The following is a 6,418-nucleotide window of genomic DNA, read 5'->3' as shown; positions in this document are numbered from 1 at the left end:
CTCAAGAAGAAATACACAAGAAGATTTTCTCATTTGGCCTAATCCAACTGATGGCATGGCTTTTTACTCAGACAAAAAGAAATTTCTAAATCAAATCAAGGATATGGTAACAATGACTATTATAGGCAATTTTCTGGAATTTTCAATGGCGATAACAGAACTGGTTCTACTAATAGGCAACAGTAGCAAATATCTCTATAAATAGGTTTAAACTGAATATTTTTCTGTACTCATTGCAATATTTCAGGCCACATTATGGAGAGGTATTTTAAATCTTACCCTCCTGGTTTTCAGTTCAAATCTCAGAACAGGCAGATTGCAACAGCTACTCAGTTTCATTCTTCAGTAGTTGATCATTATACTAACAATGAACAAACTGGTAACCATCTAGTATCAGAGGTCACTTGGGTTGTTAGATTGTTAACAAAATTAAATGTTGATAAGCTAACATCAGTCACTCTTCATTGGGGTTTTATATCAACTTGCCCACTCATCTCGCAGAAAAGTCTCAAGTAGCACATAGGTCTCCACGGCGACTCAATTAAAACACTAAACAGCTATATAATATTCTGCCGTTATCTTTCTTAAAAAATTTTAACAGAAGCCGTTAAATTTGAAGCTTCTCTGTCAATAACATCTATATTTGTACAGTTGACAATCCATGTGGCACTGACATGTAAAAACACTGCCAGAAAAAAACAAAATAAACATAAAAACAATATAAAACATAAAGTATTGATTTTTTTTTTTTTTTGATCAATCACATAAAGTATTGATATTAAAAAAGGAAGTAATTGAAATTATAACACAACTGTGTATACAAATACATACACAGTCGTGTATACAAACATGACTACAAACACATGGAAACTGAAGATCGTCGAGGCCTTTAGAATTGGGGAAAACGAACCGCGACTGCGTTGCTTGCGATTGGGAAAGGCGTCATCGAAGCTCTTTTCATCTCTCCACTTCGATCGAACGAGGTCAATATTAAGGTTTTACGAACAGTATTAACTTTTGTAGTATTTTTGCTTGTATTTGAATGGGTTGGGTGTATTACTGGTTGAATGGGCTCGACGTGGTTGGCATAACAGACGATGAGTTCGACATGGGGTTTCGGGTTTTGGTGGCTGCTCATATTAGCGGCAGAAGGAATTGGATAGATTTGCTCTAGATACAAAGATTTGGGGGAGTTTGGCTGATGAACCCTAACCTAGAGGGTGTGTATATACGTGTATATATACAAGGACTTGGTCATATTAGCTGTTAGATTCAATAGTGCCAGGTCACTTCTTTTTCCCGTACGCACTACTGACACATCACCACTTTCGTTAAATTTTCTTTAAAAGATAACGGCGGGATATTATATAGCTGTTTAGTGTTTTAATTGAGTCGCCGTGGAGACCTATGTGCTACTTGAGACTTTTCGGCGAGATGGGTGGGCAAGTTGATATAAATCAAAGCACATAGAAGTTGATTGCCACTTCACCATGGACAAGGTTCTTGAAAGGTTGATTCAGTTGTTATTTCTTCCTACATACAACCAGCTAGCAGATATTTTCACCAAAACTATTGTCTATTCATAATTGCATCATCTCACTTCCAAGTTGGGTCTTCTTGATTTATCAGATCCTAACTTGAGGGGGATAATGGCCTAACTAGTTGCATATGCACAAGGGGACACAGTGTGATACTTCTTATAACAAAACCATCTATTATAAAAGTCAAGTAAAAGTTAGTTAATAATCAGTTACCTTTATACAGATTACAAGGAGAATACAGATTATACTAATACAACATACATACAATCGTTGGCCGATTGGCTTAATCTGAAAGAAGCGCTTATTGTTGTGATAAGTTATTCATGTGTTTGGACAAAGTTGATACCTATGACGTATGACGTATAAATATTATTAATAAATTAACAAAATATTATAAATTATCTTATATATTTTTTTATAAAGTCAAAATTTTAAAATAAAACGAGTCACTAAAATAAATTTTAAAAAATAAAATAAGTCACTAAAATAAATTAAGTGTTGAACTTCTCAAATTTTGGGTTTATAAATCGGAGATTAAACAATAAATTCTTTACACAAACGGGACAAAAAACTATAATTCTGATCCTGAAGCTGAACACTGCTAAAACAGCCTACCAATTCTGGTATGAATCTAATTTCGGCACTAATACTAGACCTCAATGTACAGGCTGGCAACGAGTTTGGCATTTAAAGTTACCTCATAGAATCAAAGTGTTTATCTGGCGTTTTTGTCAAAATGCTATTCCAGTACGTAATCGGTTGAGCTCAAAAGGAATCAGAATCCCTATCACATGTCCTATGTGTGTAAGAGATATTGAGCACATGAGTCATGACAGATCTCTTTTATGATTGTAACTTCGCTGTTGATTGTTGGAACCATGTAAGGTTAACATATGACTGGAGCATGGTAGAATTTGCCCCGGAATGGTTACTGCACAAGCTTAATACTGCAACTGCTGAGGAGCTGATGAAAATATGTGTTGTCCTATGGGGTATTTGGTATTGGCGAAATAAGAAGGTTTGGGATGATAAGATGGTCACACCTGCGTTTGCTATGGATTAATTGATATTAGTTTTCTGCTGTATTCAGAATGGATTGAAGCGAGAAAACGTCAAGTAACTAAATCCAGTAGTCTCGAAAGCTAGTGGAACAAATATTAATCCTGAAACCAGCCGTTAAGTGGCAACCTCCTGCAGCTGGTACGTTCAAAATTAACTTAGATGCTTCAAGTACTGGTTTGAACTTATTAGAAGTTGGTGAGGACATTGAGAGCAGTAAACAAATTCTTGGCACTTTGCATGGAACTTTTGTGTTTATTCGGAAAAATGCTAACAATGTAGCACATGAAGTCGCTACAATCTCTTGTTTAGTTAATTCCCGTAGAATGAATGATCACAGTGTTTTAGCACCTTTATGAAGCCGGCCCGCAGCAGTGAAAGTACGATGGATTCCGTCGATCGAACGAAAACAGCTTCTTGCTTTTTTGCCTATCCGGCTTGACCACGTGTTTGTCGGAGGCTCTTGCTTATGATCTTTTGTTTTCAATATAATGCACTTGTAAGGTTAAAAAAGAAGTCCAGTCAAACACAGCATAAAATTTTCAATTTCTCATATTCTGACTTATAAGAGCATCTTCAAGGTAGAAACCTGTTAGCTATATTATCCATTTGACATCTATGTGTCATCTAGTTGACATGTTTATAAAATATGTAAAATTTGAAACACTCCAACCATTCACCCATTAGCAAAAATATATAGAAAATCATATTTGATGAGTTATATTTGTTGAATCAATATACCTTTTATGTATAATTTTACCTAATCACAATTATACATAGCCCCCTTGGAGTAGAGCCGGCCAAACGGGCGGTTTGGCTCGGCACGAACCGGCCCGAACCGTTACGTAACCCGTATTTTAACGTGCCGGGTACGAACCGGCACGAACCGGCACAAACCGTAATTACCTGCGTGCCGGTTACGGTTCTCGTTTGTTAGATTCGAAACCGCCAGGAACCGGCCCGTTAAAACCGTCAGAAACCGCCTGGACCGCTGAAACCGCTGAAACCGATGAACCGCCTCGAACCGCTAAACCCGCGACCCGTTTAAACCGCTGGAACCGTGTTGAACCGCTGAGCCCGCGAACCGTAGGAACCGTAGGAACCGTAGGAACCGCTGGAACCGTAGGAACCGTAGGAACCGTTGGAGCCCGTGAAGCCCGTTTAACCGGGAAAAAACGAGCCGTTGTGCCTGTGTATCCAACGTTCACCTGCAACTCTGCAACAAGGCTGCTGTGGAGTCCTCTGCTGCCTCTGAGCTTACTGGCACGGGCAAACAAACGGCTACAATGCCGTTGGAGACACCGAAGGAGCCGTTGGAGGCTTCCTTATAAATACCGTCCCAGGCTCCCAGCTCAGTCACCTCACTGTCTCTGTCTTACTCGAGTTACTCCATCTCATTCTAAATTCCACTCTCTCAAGCTTATAAATACTCTTACTTCAAGTCTGAATTCAAGCAAGCTGCTCAAGTTTTTCCGGCCTCAATTCAAGCTTTTCCGGCGTGGTTTTAATATTTTCAGTTAATATTTTCTGTTGTTAATTATGGAAGGTCGAGGTACAATATCCTCTCAAGATTCCACTCAAAGTCCGATCATGGCGCCGCCCCGACGACCTCCACTCGCACCCGGTCAGGCAACCGGCAATGACGGCGGCGAAGGTATGTTCGATTTTTTTGATTTTAATTCGATTTTGTTTTAATTTATTTTAGTTTTCAAATTTAAATTATACTTTAATTTGATTTCATTTTAATTATATATTAGTTTTTACACGATTTTGAATAAACTGTTAGTTTTTGAAATTTATAAACTGTTACTTTTTGAAATTTGAAAACTGTTAGTTTAATTTGATTTCATTTTTTCATTATATTAAAATTGTAATAATCGTTAGTTTTATATTTAATTTTATTAAGTTTCTAATTAATGTTCATTTTTTGTAATTTAGGTGGCAGTGGGGGTCCTAACATTTTTTATAATTTAATAGTAAAATGTTAGGAATAATAACTAAAAAACAAAAGGTTAGAATTTCTACTACGTCTGCTCCTGTAGCTTCGGCTTCTACTACTATGCTTAGAGAATTTTTTTCTTATAACTATGAATTAGACGAAGATTTTGAAATATTAACATGGTGGAGAAGTCATGAGATACAATTTCCAGTTTTAGCTAAAATTGCAAGGGACGTATTAGTAGTCCCTGCCTCTACAATTGCATCGGAGTCGGCTTTTAGTGCAGGTAGAAGAGTTTTGGATGAGAAAAGATCAAGTCTCGCGCCAGATGCGGTAAAGATTTGCGTTTGTAAAAAAGATTGGGACCAAGCTGCTAAAAGACAACAAGGACTTCAAGAAGATGACTCGGACGGTGAAGAAGATCCTTGGATGTTGATGGATACTTCGTCGTCCGAAGGCGGCAATTCGGCAAATGAACAAGAATAAATAAAAAATTTCTTTCGTTATGTATTTTTTTATTTAGTTTGTACAAGCGGTTTGTTCCGTTAATTTTTTTAGAGAGGAGTCCTCTCACATTATTTGTAAAACTTTTTTCTAATTTATAAAATTTACAAGAGGTACCGCCCTCTTTTTACCACTTATTTATTAGTTTATAATTTATTATTAATTAAACGAAACAATAACATTTAACAAAAATAAATTGAACAGAAATAAATTGAACAAGTATGTCTGCACTTATACTAAAAGCCAAAACATTCACTACAAAACAAAAACATTCACTCATCAGTTCTTCACGTGTTCACATGTTGTACCATCCACTGGTCCACTGCCTGAGTGTCTGGCGCCTGCAGAATCTGTCGGAGACCGCGTTCGAACCGCGAACCATTCGAACCGTGAACCGTGAACCGTATAACCCGCCAAACCCGCCAAACCGTATAACACGGTTCCGGTCACTTCTCCACCAGCCCGGCCCGGACCGGACCGGACCGCCATTCTTACCGTGCCGGTTACGGTTCCATCGGTGACGGTTCCAAACCCGTTTGAACCGGCCCGAACCGGCACGGCCCGCCCGTTTGGCCGGCTCTACCTTGGAGCACATGTCTTCACTGTTAGCAAAAAATTTACATCACGAGGAAATCAAATGATTAAAGCTAACAATTTTACAAATATTCTTGGAGATGCTCCAAGTAAGAAGTTGTCCACGTATTTCAAAATTTACAAAATCCGAAAACTATATCATGTACTTTCTACTCCTTCTGTCCCATTTTAACTGATGTTTGACTTTTTAACGCGTATATTGAGGCGTAAAAAAATAATAGCTACACTCAATAAAAAAGTTCAATTCTTATATCAAATAAAAGTTAAGATTCTAAACTTTAATTTGATATAAATTTTATAAAGAATAACTATATTTAGATATGACTTTTTTAACGTCTTAAAATACGTGTAAAAAAGTCAAAAGCGGTTAAAATGGGACGGAGGGAGTACTAATTTAAATCTTGTAATTTTTTCGATCATTAGATAATTTATAGTATGAGTTTGACCTATTTAATCTTAAAAAAGTTAAGGAAAATGCTTGGTGTATATATTTGTGTACAACATAACGACATGTGTTGGGTTTTAATTGGAATGAACCCCTGCATTTACATTAACCATCTTAATTAAAACAATTCACATCAATTATCAATGTCATTATGTACAAATTTTTTACACACAATTTTGTGCACCTAGCACTACTCAAAAATTAAATTAAGGTGGAAAACTTGTGACCAAGTGAAGAATTAAATGCGATGCTAGAAACAAGGTGCCTGAGGCCTGAAAGAATGGAGATGGTCAATGTTAGCTTAAGCTACCTTGGCATATTTGATTGTCCGTCTGC

This window comes from Daucus carota, chromosome 8 (assembly GCF_001625215.2).
Source record: "Daucus carota subsp. sativus chromosome 8, DH1 v3.0, whole genome shotgun sequence".
Taxonomy (NCBI): domain Eukaryota; kingdom Viridiplantae; phylum Streptophyta; class Magnoliopsida; order Apiales; family Apiaceae; genus Daucus; species Daucus carota.
Note: the sequence above shows the minus strand (reverse complement) of the source record.